We start from the raw sequence: 14822 nt of genomic DNA on the forward strand, positions 1-14822 counted from the left end.
ACTGGCAATGGCAAGGAAAGCGTTTCTGAAGAAGAGAAATTTGTTAACATCGAGTATAGATTTAAGTGTCATGAAGTGTTTCTGAAAGTATTTGTATGGAGTGTAGCCATGTATGGAAGTGAAACATGGACGATAAATAGTTTGGACAAGAAGGGAATAGAAGCTTTCGAAATGTGGTGCTACAGAAGAATGCTGAAGATTAGATGGATAGATCACATAACTAACGAGGAGGTACTGCATAGATTTGGGGAGAAGAGAAATTTATGGCAAAACTTGACTAGAAGAAGGGATCGGTTGGCAGGACATGTTCTGAGGCATCAAGGGATCACCAATTTAGTATTGGAGGGCAGCGTGGAGGGTAAAAATCGCAGAGGGAGACCAAGAGATGAATATACTAAGCAGATTCAGAAGGATGTAAGTTGCTGTAGGTACTGGGAGATGAAAAAGCTTGCACAGCATAGAGTAGCATGGAGAGCTGCATCAAACCAGTTTCAAGACTGAAGACCACAACAACAACAAAATTAGCAAACACTATCCAGTGCTGTGGAGGTTCGTAAGAAATGAAATCTGTTTCTGATTTCATGTTAAAATGTAGATTGCTTTTTCCCGGTTGCGTAAGTGGATAGGGAGAGTGCAAGTCGCCAAAGTGGCGTACAATTGAAAAACTTGCACCAGGACATTGAGCACAAGAAATTATTATTACCATAATCTGTGAAAAGGATGACCCGCCAGGGTAGCCGAGAGTGCTAATGCGCTGTTTCCTGGACTCGGGTAGGCGCGCTGGACCCGGATCGAATCCGCCCAGCGGATTAACGACGACGGCTGGTGTGCAGGCCAGCCTGGATGTGGTTTTTAGGCGGTTTTCCACATCCTGCTAGGTGAATACCGGGCTGGTCCCCACGTCCCGCCTCAGTTACACGAATCGCAGACATTTGCATCACCTTCACACTATTTCACGATTTACACTAGACACAAACAGCTGGGGTACACTAATTCCGTCCCGGGGGTATGAGGTGGTGGCAGGAAGAGCATCTGGCCACCCCTTCAACTTAACGATGCCAAATCCGTACTTAACCCTGCCGACCCTGCGGACAATGCGGGATAAGGGCAGTAGCAAAAGAAAGAAAGAAAAAAAAGAATGTGAAAAGGGTGCTGTTGCCATCCAGTGAAGGTAGGCGACATGACATCTTAAGGAGAGTGTGAAGTTAAGTGTCTTCCAGAAGACGATTCTCTTGCAAAAAGCACAATCAGAAACTGTGGTATGCTGTACGCCAAAATCACTCAGAAACCTATTCACTGTCATTATTTCCTTCTGTGCAATTACTGACCCGATGCTCCTTTGGCAACATTATTACAAAAGCGTATCTGGCTACAGTTCTTATCATTTACATGACGAGAACGCTATCAAGAAAATCTGTAACAAATTTTGGACTTCCTTTACCGATAAAATTCATTATAAAAGCGTCAACCAATACGGAGTATTTGCGAGAAGCCATCTACGGTTGTTGCCGCCTTTTATGGACCGTTCAAAATAACTACCGTCTGAATCACGAGCAAAATAATGTTTACATTTGATCCCGCCTGCAACTCAACCGGATAAATTAATTCTAAAAGTAGGTGCACCTATCATTTTATTGGGAAATTTAAACACACCCCAACTTTGCAACGGAACAAGACATTGAATAACCAGTCACAAAAATATTTTGATCGAGTGCGCAATATTACTTGGATGTGGAACTTGACAAACTGGATACTCACAGACTTTTACCTTTCCAGTTCAAGCGGCTCTATTTCCCTATTAATCTCGCCTTTAACAAAGCCTAGTACCAGTGACTGAAAGTTGCTGGAATTGAATTAAGCGTGCATTATTTTTCATATTTTACAGTTGCGCTTTGTCTTGTCACGTCTGAGATCGATGCATAATAAGAGGGCTATTTTTTTTTCAAGGTGATGTCGGTCGCGAAATTAAAACCACAGTGAAAATCTGAAGAAGCATTGCGCAGATGCGTTGAGTAGTGTCTCCAATATGCCCCGCGATCGCGCCACGTCGCAGTTCTTAGTTCTGAGCGCACAGGGAGCACATAAAGATGCTTAGAACACTCGAGTGCCCGCCAAGTGTGGAGTGCTTCTTAAGCGGATCTGCCTGATTTCATGCAACCACATAACGCAACTGTCGTGCGGTCTGTTCTTCATGACAATTCTCGGCCGCACACTGCAGATGCAAAATTACACTTCTGCAGCGTTTTCGCTGGAAGTGTTTGATCACCTGTCTCTCTGATTTTCAACTGTTTGCCCACGTGAACCGCTGGCTACAAGAAGAGCGTTTTGACACTGACGGCGATCAGCAGAGCAGCGCAGGGAATTGGCACAATGCAACGGTGGCTGCCTTATATGATGAAGATATTGGAAAGTTGGTCCCATGAAGTGACAAATGTCTAATTGTAATTGTAATGATGGCGATGTAAATAAGTAGCCAATAATAATAATAATTTCGTGTAGTTTAATGATCTGGTGCTTTTTTTTTTCAAGCTCCGATTCGTCGCGAAACTAAAACTGAGGGGTGGAAAGACACTCTCTCGCTTCAAAAACATCGTCAGTCAGATTAACATTCATATTTTAGGGAATGATCTCTGTGTTCCCTGGTACTACATTTGCTATGTGTGGTTAATAACTTTTTCTATATGAGAAAATTGTGGGTAGAATGTCCTTGTAACTGCATGTGTAACCTGTAGAGAGTTTGTACCTGGGGGACCACAGAGGAAGCATTCAAGAACACGGAACGGGATCAATTGGGGGCCATAAATAGTAAGCGCAGCGACATGGCCCTGCGAGTGATTCTGGGAAACCCCATTCAGTGCTTCTTACATGCAGAGGGACTTCTGGTTGGGGTCGGACGGAAGAGCGTCAGTTCCCAAAACATTTTATTCTGGCTAGGCGCCAGTCCGTCATGGAAGACGGCTGGATGGTTAAAAGTTTGAGAATGCTGTAAACTAAGCTTGGTCATATAACTGTGTATTCACATGTTTGAAGCTGGGACGATACCGACAGAGTTGCTGGTGTAGGTATCTAGTGGAGATAGGACTGTAACATGCCCCCACCCCCCTTCCTGACACTAGGAGGATGCCAGGTTCTTTTAGTGAGTGGAAACAACATATACTTCAGTCACAACTATCTGCGAAACTTAGCAGCCTTGTTTCAGAAATTGGAAATGTTTGGCTTGGAAAGATTAGACCAGTCTGTAAATGAGGGACTGTGGTCCTGTCTAGATAAATGTTATTTTGCCGAAACATGGCCATATTTACCGTGAGAACGACGCCTCCCTAGTCTAAAATCTTCTTTTTTCAGACAAAAGAGATTTGGAGTCGCTGATTGGCTCATTTCAGGATATGCAAAATTGAGGCTTGCTCTCCCAGCATGGGAACCCCCGGTGCTGTGTCTCGATCGGCTTCTAAGCGAACAGAACAGTAAAGAGGGGAGTCTCAGTGAACAGAGGATAGTTCGATTGCTTTGTGCAATTTTGGGGAGGTTACGTTTTGCTAATTCGTCTCCCGTATTGAAGCTTGGTGGACATGTTACATGTTAATTCTTAATGAATAGGCCGTCTGAGGATTGACAATTGCAGCATGCACCGTCGTGTCTTTGAGACAAATTGATTCTGCCAGACTTGCGAAATCTGGCCGGATTTCAGGGCTCTCAGAAGGAAGTTTCCCGTATTCTGATAATCAGAACGCTTGGTTGTGCAGTTTGAATATTTTCCTGGACGCGTCAGAACATTATAGCTGCCATGACGCACCGCTTGTTGCTTCCGCCTAAATCAAGGCGAAAGGGCTGTTAAATGATATTCACAGCTCCCTGTTCTCAAGTGAACCACAGTTCGTGGTATTGTTGATCGTATTTCAATCCATTTCAACAGGGGTGGTCCTCACAGTGTATTCACGTAAAAAAGCCATATTGTGTTGTAAAAGAGATTAATTCAGGGGAGAATTCGTATAGCTTCCACCCCAATGTATGCTTTGCCTATCAAACACCATTCCTTTACTATTTTTGTTTGACATTTTTGTGTAAGATTTACCAGCTGTTTCTCCAGAAAGTTGTTGTTAGAGTGACTGAGGAAGGCGGGATAAGGGGTACACTTAATATGGAAGGTCAAGGCCCCTGTAATGTCACTCCTTAAATACAACAGCTACCAAATCAATAAATTAACAATTTATTCGACGACAATATTTATAAAGCAGCAAAGAGACAATCAACAAGTGGACCGCCTTAAAACAATACAAAAATGTCACAGATATCTTGCTTCACAAGCAAGGCAACAAATTACTATTACAAAACTGACTTAAAGAGATGAGCCACAGTGATTTCAATGCTTAAAAGAACAATAAATTACAATCAGAAAGTGACTGAAAAAAATGTGACACAGATAATTTATTTAAAGGAGCAAAAATTTGTAATATGAAAGTGAGTTATGAAACGCACACCAGTTCATTAAGAACCCAATTAACAGAAGCAGCATAAATTTTAAAATTTAATACAACTCATCCCAAGCAAATAAAAAACTTATTTTTTTTAAATATGTGTGAAACACTTTAAATGGTTACCAACGGGCAGTGACGCCAGGCTGCCCTTGGCAAAAGGTGACTTAACTTAAAATGCCGGAAGCAGCAGAGCAGCCGTCCAAAACAACACCTAAAACCCGGGGCGCAACCGGGAGTCACTTCCCATTAGACGGCACGTTACAGCTTCTGTGCACCGAAGTGGAACATGGCGTCGTCCCACACACCCAAACTCGGAGAAAACTGGAACACAAACAGACCGCAGAAGACATGACAAACACCAACCAAACATCAATTAATATACATTAAGAGATCAATAAACAACAAATAAATGAAAAACCAATGGGTCTTTTACTAATATTCAAATAAATGCACGTATATAAAGGACTTACGTACAATTGACTAGCTTTACTAATAACTAAGCGCTTTCAATAAAAGTGACCCACATTTTACAGCAATATACAAGGTACGTCGATTTCATGGCAATTAAAATACACTGAAAATCTCATACAGACACTTTGGATACTGCCCCCCCCCAAAAAAAAAAAAAAAAAAAATATATATATATATAACACACACCTTCGAGCTAATCAGCTTCCTAATAGTAATACAACCAGCGGATTTTAAAAAAGAAATAGTAACTGGTAGTCTCCAAGCGGTTACAGACTCTGTCGGCTGCTCTTACTTCAACAACACCTACATTAGGGCAACCAAGCAACAAGTACACTCGCTGCAACGCAAATCGTCCAACGAAACGAAGGAACCAAAATCACTTACACCTTCGATGGAGAGCGTTTTTCGAGATGGTCTCCAGGAATGGGTCTCTTCGAGAAAACAGGCACCAAAGCAATGCGACGAACAGCGCCCGGAGTTGACATCAGGCGGGTCCACCACAAACTCGCGACCGCCTTACGAGGTAGACCCGCCGTGCCGCAGCTGGCCGAGCCCGCGTGTTTTCCTCTTTCGTCCACGCAAACACGTCCTTGCGCCTCGTAGCGAGTCCCACCAACCGCCACGAGCGCGAAAACACCGGCGATATCACAACAGGGGCAAAGATCGTAGTGTAGCCGGGTAATCGATAGTGTCGCGCCAAAGGGCTGGTGTGCCAGAAAAGGCGCACCACGGCTCAGTTAGTAAAGATTTAATAAAACTTGTCATTATTTTCTAAACCTAAATACGCCAGTTCTCATTCATATTCCTTCTACTATTCACTGTTTTTATTTTACTGTGGTGGTACATGAGTACACCACTAATTTAAGTTTAAAAATTATTAAATTAGTTAATTTGATGATTAATTTGACATCTGAAAGTGATTAGATGTATAGGACAACAAAAGTGCCCTGAGTAAACTCACTAATTCATACTGAAGACTCATGTGAGTAGCACAAGATTTGAACGTTGTTGACAAGTTAATATTTTTCGTTCTGTAAAGATAGGAAGATGTAGCGGCACTCAGACATATATTTCTGATTAAAGCAAACGACACCTTGCAATTGGCGTCCCTTGGCCAGGATCTCGAATCATGGAACTTTTGTGAGGTAGCTAGTGCGTTATCATGCGGAACAGGTGCGTGATTTTCTTTTTTATTCGAAATGAGACTATGGCGCACTGAAAACATTTAGACACGGGTCTGGCGCAAAGCGTTACATCTCAACAATCTGTAATATGTCGTAGTCATTTTTCGCGTGTAACTATTGCGTCACACATTTTCTTTTTTTCTTTTGTTGTTTCTCATTGTGTCTTGTCAGCGACTCCTGCGTCTTTTGTTGTCTGAAGTTGCGTGGTTGCTAACGGTGTTCTGCAAGCTTTTGTGAAAGACATTTGACTGTGGTAATGTGTATGATATTTTAGGGCAGGTTTTGTTCCATTGATTTAGGCATCAATGTGTGTATTATTTAAAAGAAGATCAGAGTTGCTGCGCATGTTGCGTAAGAATCGTAAACTTTCGGAAGTAGCAATCGATTTGAATGCTTAAGAGAAGCAAAGCTCGTTGGTATAGTGAGAAGGCTGTGAACTAATGTCGTCCAAAATGGAACACGAGCCAGCCATTGATGCAGAACAAGATAAACGTTGGAAGAAGTATATTTAAATAAGTCTGCAAACAGGGCACAAATGTCAAATGCAGTGTTCTCTAATGGCGAGAGTTCAGTTCACTCAAGAAATGAAAGGGAAAACGATGCCGACTAGGCGGGTCATGTAGGTACTGTAAATAAGGAAAGACAAAGTAACAGTCAGATTTCGCGGGCAAGATGTCAAATAGCAGCTGAGTCGCGTAAATCTAGTCCTGGGTACGTTACTGGAAGTACGCAGTTAGAATCGGTCACTCAATTTATGCAATATGTAGAGAAGGGACAACAGGCGGACGAAACACAGAGGAAGGAAAGGGAAGAGAAGAGACGACAGGAAGAAGACCAAAGACAGGACAGCCTCATTAACGAAATTAGGAAAATTCAGAAGAGACAAGACAAGGAGAAAAAGAGACAGGACGAAGACGCGAAACAAATTAAGGAAATTCAAAGGAGGTCGGATGAGTTTGTCGAAAACGTAAATCAGGTCAGGAATGAAACTAAGGACTTTGCAGACTAGGACAGACGGGTTAGTAGAACAAGATGCACAAAAAATGCCCAAATTGCGCTAGATCAGGCAGCACTGGCAAAGGTCGAAGTGAACGCAACCGAGAAGGCTGTTTCTGCTCTTAAAAAACGGGGACAGAGAGTAATTGGAAAGACACAGGAAGAAATGTTAGGAATCTAAGACGATCAAACACGTCGAATGCAGAATGGGCTGGCGCATGTGCGAACGGGTCGCTCGTGTAGGAATTCAGCCAGAACCAACAGCACGTCGCCGTGAATTGGTTGGGAACCAGGAATACCAAAGACAAAAATTTTTCAAGTGAACCCATAGCCATGGCCATAGCCGATATACGGCAGGAGTGCCCGCTTAACGGGGTACGGCGCTTGGCGGAGCGCGCGCAGTCAGAATACCGAGCTGGACCACAATACTGCGCGACTCTGACGTACGGGAACGTTACTACATGACTCTGATGACACGAGACGAACAACATCATTCAGAGATCGGTCGGGCTGAAATCTAGGCGCTCGCGCTCCAGAAGGTCGAGAAAGTCCAGGGGCGCAAAATTATGAATATTTCGACTTAAAACATTTTCCCTCAATCCAAAATTTTCTGGTTTATAAAGAAAGTGACAATTCATTACGTCCCAAGTCATGGACTGCTCAGTACGATAGGGTACTACCCGAGTAATGGCCACTAGTGTACAAATTGGAATTTGTCTGTGGGTACCTGGAAGGTTCAATAACAGAGCATATGCAGAGCGTTGCAGTAAATTGCCGCAACTATGGCGAATTCAGAGAGACTTTCCTAATTGGAAATTTGTGGTAAGGCCTTATGGGACCAAACGGCTGAGGACATCGGTCCCTAAGCTTACGCACTACGCTAAGGACAACACACACATCCATACCCGAGGGGGGATTCGAATCTCCGACGAGGAGAGCCGCGCGAGACTTCCCTAAAGGCTTACTGGTCACATGACGCCCAAGATAGGATTAAACAGGAGATTATATTAGGGAAGGATTACGAAGCGGGGTGCCGCAGTCTGGTACAGTTTTTCGAGACGCTTATCAACAACAATCGTTACATGGAACAACCGAATAGTAATAAAGATATAAGAGGTCCGAGCAGATGCAATTTAGATGTATTGCTCATGCGCTGCCTGCGATATGCAAGGTATAAGAAAATCTCTGACCAGAGAGCAGTGTTGACTGCAGTAGGAACTGTGTAGCTGTAGCAGTAAGTTGTTGCTAGTCTGGAGTCTGCTCTGGTCTGGTATGGTGTATTGTGTTGGCTGGCCCGGTCGCGGTGCAGCGATGCCGGAGCCTGAGTATTATTGCATAAGGTAAAAAGCAGCCTCGCGCATATGTAGTAATGTTATCTCAAGTCGCATGTAAATGTTTTAAAAACTCTCGTAATAATAATCTTCCTCATAAAAAGTAACTTTTAACAACCATTCATTTCAATTTAAAGGATTTACTAATTTCTCCCATCCATGATCATCCCGATTATTGCAATAGAAAAATCAGTTGCTTCCTTTCATAAATGACAGATAGGTCGGCCAGCATTGCACAGAGCTGTGCCGGAAAAATTTATTGTAAGAGCAGATATATCCGGCGACTTCATGGAGGTAAGAATTTTTCCTTTTTTTATTCAGAATGATCTTTCAGGGCCATGACGCAGCACTGCTGTCGTCCAAAATTTACCAGGTTAAATTCACAGTGAATTATTGAAAAGTCATAAGTGAGCGACAATTTAATTGAGAGGTTAGTTACATTGTTTTATTACCAGGTTACTGAATTTATTTTTTTATTGGGACGTTACACTGAATGTGAACGACATAATTATAATTTTTTTATTGTTGAGAGGTTTAGGAATTTTTCTGTTTTGAGCTTACACTAAACGTGAATATTATTTATGTTAATATTTTCTGTTTTGAGGTTACACTAAATTAGAATCATATTCATATTTTTTATTTTATTTTGTGGGGAGTTTACAACACTGCTGTATGAAACTGCCTTTGAAGTGCCAGGAACTGGTCATTGGCAAATGTAATGCCACAACAGAATCAATCAAAAGTGCTATACGACAGTTAGACTTTGTCAAGGAAGCATGAAATGCGAGGGACCGAAAGAGACACAATGAACGAAATTTGCAAGGTGAATGTGATGGAAATAATCACGGGCAGCGGAGGAATAGAAACAGGGCGACAAGAAACCAATATCATGGCCAAAGATTAAAGAGCCTCGGTGGAATAAGCAGACGGGGGACCTATGGTGGTGATCCGAGAAACCCGAAATAGCAACAGGAGGGAAATGCAAAATTCTAACCAGTTTATGTTGGCGATCAGGAACTCAGGGCAAACAAAGAATAATGGAATGACTAGTAGGGGAAGTCCGCAACATGATCACCAGAATGACGTAGCGGAAATTAGACCTCCTGAGCCCTCAAATACGAACCGCAGCTGAAGTACGCGTAGGAAACGAAATTCGGCCGCTGCGGCCTCATCCGAAAACAAAGCCGCACTTAATATCGATACAGGCAACATTAATTTTTACAGTTCATTACGTTAGTGCTAAGAATCATTCGTTTCCAATTGATTTATGTAGTCATTTAGTGCATTGTTCTTTATTTGTTTGCACTTGCACTTTTGGATGATTTATTATTGTAATTAGCGGATAATATCTTTTCCTGTGAGTTCTGGCCAATGAGTTAAGCGTTTGTAGTTTTCTGTAGAGCATCTGCACTTTGATAATCTACCGTAAATTTGAGACGTACTGGTATCCTTTCGTGTATCACAGATAGTTAATAATTTCGTGGATAGCAATGTGCCGATTTCTCGGTGGAAGCTTCTTTAATTTGCAATAAAACTGGTTGGTTTAACACTGAGCATTTGCTATATTAGTAGCTTGCTGTGCCACAACAAAGGTATGTCGGAACAGTGTGAAAATTGCACTTTTGGTTCAGAAATAATCGCACAAGTCTTGGAGATAGAATTCTTCACAGAATTCGTCTTGGAATGTAGTAATGGTTTGGTTTCTTCCTTTGATATTTTGTGCATTGCCAGTGGAGCGAATGCCCGCTCTGTTCCATAATTTGCAGCGAGGCGACGATAGTGGTAACTCAGATGTGGATTTGCGATCCGATAACTGTTGTTGTAACTATTTTGATCATGCCACTGATACCCATGGCGACATCTTACGAGATGGCCGTAGGTATGTTGACGTTAGAGTATGGTTCCTTTTTCCGCTGTGGTTCGATTAGGGTTGTCGCCAGTGAAGCGATATGTTCTCGCTGATGATTTTCGAATTGGTTACACTCGTGGAGAATTACCTACGATGCGATATTTCTTCGCCATTAGTGCGATGATGTTTGCCTTGTGGTATTTCGATTTTGAATCGTCAGCGTTAGAGGCTGTCATTGGGTAAGTTTTGTTTTACATGGCATGAGCGCATGGAGTGCGAGTCAAGGTAGTGCGTTTTTAGATGAATGGGAGGGATATGGCGAATGGGGCCAGATAAAAACGAAAAATAATCACAAATTCTTTTAAGCTACATATTACAAAAAACTCTTGTTTTTTTGTCTTTGCAGCAGCTGTTGTTTGATGATACCTATATGTCGATTTTTGAGAGTTGTCGGTAAATTTTCGCTTAAGTCTGATCTTCCTGAAGACCAGTAGGGAGTGCACAGATGGCGGTGAGTGGTATTTGATCCAGATTCTGCTTCAGATAGCCGCATCAGCGTCACCGTCCAATAAATTGGCATGGGTAGAAGTATCTAAGTCCAGATTAGTGTAAAGGAGAAAGGGTTAGAGGTAGCTGGACTTGGTAACGGGTAGGATATAAGTAGAATTAGGTTTTGCATCGTGTGAGAGTGCTTGAACTATGAATGTGTATGCTGTGCCGGCTTAGCCCACTGGGGTACATGAGCGGTCTTGGGAAACTAACAAAACACTGACATGCACTACAGCAGCATGACTTCTAAGCTCCTCCCGAACCGGCCATGAAGGCCTAACGGTATCGACCGGCCGCGGTGTCATCCTCAGCCCATAGGCGTCACTGGATGCGGAAATGGAGGGACATGTGGGCAGCACACCGCTCTCCCGGCCGTATGTCACTTTCCCAGACCGAAGCCGTTACTTCTCAATCGAGTAGCTCCTCAATTTGCGTCACAAGGGCTGAGTGCACCCCGCTTGCCAACAGCGCTCGGCAGACCGGTTGGTCACCCATCCAAGTGCTAGCCCAGCCCGACAGCGCCTAACTTCGGTGATCGGACGGGAACCGGTGTTACCACTGCCGTAAGACCGTTGGCTGCAACATGACTTCACCGTTAGAAAATGATTAGTTTATTTCTTCTAGATCAGCGATTAGTGATCGATGTTTATTAAAACTAAAAAAGATCTGTAACAAATGGTAATTTTTTAAGGAGCCTTGGAAGTAATTGTTTAAACAAAAGAAAGCAGTAAGGCACGTTTCAATTCTTTGCATTAATCATACTGTAAAGTTTCAATTACAAACAATTCATATTTTACTTCGGTATTCCTCATATGTGTTTTTGTATACATTATTGTAAAAACATTTCACTAAAACATGCGCTAAAGAGTCTGCAGAGGACTACGGCATTCTAAATGGGAAGCAAGAAGCAGACCCATGGCCAGTCGCGACTGGGCGCTGGGCAGGTGGCACACGTCGCTGTGTGGCTGGCGTGATGTAGCGCAGTCTCACCTTACGTGTGAGCTGCAAAGCGTGTAGCTACGGGAATGACATTACCACATGGCTAGCAACCGCGACGAGTGATCAGCTGACGATTCACCACATGACCACACAGCTGTCAACCAAAGAGGCGACCGGCCTCCACCCCGCCCCCCCCCCCCCCCTCCTTCACCGCCCACCGAGGCAACAGGGCAAGCAGCTGGCTGGCGCAGCTCACAGGTGCTAGAGGTGTGTACAGAATCCAACTGTCCCTTTCAGTTACGCCAATGGAGAGGAAGAGGAATTCCTGGTGCTGCGGTACATCAGCAGGGGAGCCTCACCTGCAGCCAGCAAGTGATGGAGGCTGCCCCTGATGCCAAGCGACCACCTGGGGACACGGCTATTTGATGCAAGAGTCTCGAGGGAGCGGACCTGAACATAACCCCGCTGCCGACGAAAAGGGCAGGACTGGAGACCGACAAACCAAGCGATTGACATCCCCAGACACCTGGCACGACACCGGTAACTGCTTCTGGAGTACTCTTTGTCAACTGTTGCCCCATCTCTTGACTGTCAATAGTTCAGATGCTTGCCTGTTGCTGCCATAGACAGGAGAGGTCCTGTCACAGACACCACTGCCATCACCTAATGAAATTAAGCAACTCACTTTTCCTGCCCCCCCCCCCCCTCCAGTTGACCTATCGAAATTGTTACACACCTCATGAGTCTAGTGCTGTGTTTAGTTGTGTAACGAATGTAAGATTAATTTTTGGACTCATTAAAGACCCTTGAGAAGAGAGCAACAGAGGACTTAAAACATATTTGTGCTTTATAATCTTATTTTTGTATGCCTTGCTGTGTTTATTCTATTAGGTGAAATGAGATTTTTTTGATACTTCACTACAAACACAGTTCACTTTTTGTTTTCTTTTCTAATAGAAATTGTCCAAATGGATTACCAGAAAATGCCTGGTTTGTCACCTAGTAATCAATATATTAACGAAAACAGCTAAACGTTAACGTTCCACAGAATTTTCCAAACATACATGTTATAACAACACCCTTCAGTATGATCCACATAACTCTGTTGCACCACTACATGTATCAACTGATGAGGCGGAGTGGTCAGTGCACTAACTCGTATTCGGGAGGACTGTGGTTCAAATGCACCTCTGGCTGTCATGATTTTCTGTGGTTTCCCTCAGTTGCTCCAGGCGAAGGCCAAGATGGTTCATTCGAGGAGGGATGGCCAGATTCCTTCCCCAGCCTTAACAAAGAAATCCGAGCTTGTGCTCCATCTCCGATCGCCTCTTTTTTTCAACATAGGATTAAACAGCCGACCGATTGCACATAAACGGTAGGTACCTAGGTTTCGATATCTACTAGGGGTGTCTTCATTAGAATGAGATGTTGCTAAATCGTAAACTTACATTGCTAAAAAGCAACAATCACAATTTGGAGCAGCTATGCTCAAGTCGAAAGTAAAATGTAACGTTCTAGGTTTTTCCCAGCTGGACACACGTGGCAAAGGCCAGAACGCTGGACTGTGCGTCTTCAGTACGGACTAGGCATCAGTGCAGGTTGTTTACGAGTAGTGCACACTTCGTATTTGCATTCAGAGGCTGAGTTCGACATGCAATGAAAGACCTAACAGAGTTCCAAAGAGGGCAGATTGCAGGGGCCCGATAAGCTGGATCATCAGTAACCAAGACAACCAACTTACTGAATGTTTCGAGAGGAACTGTTTCAATAGTCATGATAGCCTACACAAAAAACAGAAAGCGGGCAATCAAACCTAAATGACAGAGATCGCCCTAAGCTAAAACGAACAGCGTCAAAACAACACAAAACTACGGTGGCTAAAGTGACTGCAGAACTCAATAGCCATCTTCGTGACACTGTTCGCCGAGAACTCCATTAAGCGAATATTCATGGACGAGCTGCTATACTGCAACCGTTAGTGACGACAACCAATGCAAAGAAGCGTATGGTGTCATGAGCATAAATCCTAGACGGCTGATCAGTGAAAACACGTCATATGGTCCGACGAGTCAACATTTTCGTTATTTCCAACATCGGGCCGGGTTTACATCTGGAGAACGCCAAAAGTTGCCTACAATCCTGATTGCTTGATTCCAGCGGTTAAGCATGGAGGTGGGTGTGTGATGGCGTGGGCAGCCACATCATGGCATTCTGTTGGTCCCATCATTACTCTCAAAGGCCGTGTTACAGCCAACGATTCTGGCCTTTGCCACGTGTGTCCAGCTGGGAAGAACATCAGTCTGATGTTCCCAGCTGGGCACATGTGGCATTTTGGGTACACCCCAAGATTCAAATGTTGTTCCCGACAACGATGCCATATTTCAGGACGATAATGCACCGATTCATATAGTATGAGGAGCATGCAACTAAACTGCAGCGTCTTCCCTGGCCAGCACAGTCCCCGGACTTGAACAGTGTCGAACCTTTGTGCGCGGTATTGGAGCGCAGTTTCCGGAGCAGATTCCCGCCTCCCTCTTTACGACAGGAGTTAGAAGAGGTTCTGATCGAAAAGTGGCATAACATTCCACTGGAGACTACACGGTCATTATGTGCCAGTGTCCCAAGAAGAATTCCAGCTGTATTACGGGCAAGTGGGAGTCCAACCCCTTATTAATAAACCATTCCCAAGTAAGCACAAATGTTCACATTATTTTGCATATCCCCTGTACCTTCTTTTACTGGGCATTCTGTTCGTTTGCCGGTTTCTTCCTTGTGTCAAGAAATAGTATGTTACTTATAATTCGTAGATATGCTGCATCCAACAGCACCACAGTCTGATAAAACTGTTGAAGTTCCTACTAACGATTTCACACCGATTAGTTACTTATTTAATTGCGAACTTGTGACATATGATATTATGTGACTCTTTTCGCAGGCAGTACTCTTCCAACCCTTCTCTATGAACAACGGTATTATTATTATCGAGCCTTTAATACGGAATTCATTACTGCCTTATTCTGTTTTATTG

The 14822-nt window shown here is 43.5% G+C and overlaps 1 pseudogene; it reads right to left on the bottom strand.

Moving 5' to 3' along the window:
• Positions 1-11314: 11314 nt before the first annotated feature.
• LOC126212982 (5S ribosomal RNA) lies at positions 11315-11432 on the bottom strand (annotated as a pseudogene).
• Between the last annotated feature and the right edge of the window lie 3390 nt (positions 11433-14822).

This window comes from Schistocerca nitens, chromosome 1 (assembly GCF_023898315.1).
Source record: "Schistocerca nitens isolate TAMUIC-IGC-003100 chromosome 1, iqSchNite1.1, whole genome shotgun sequence".
In the NCBI taxonomy this organism is placed as follows: domain Eukaryota; kingdom Metazoa; phylum Arthropoda; class Insecta; order Orthoptera; family Acrididae; genus Schistocerca; species Schistocerca nitens.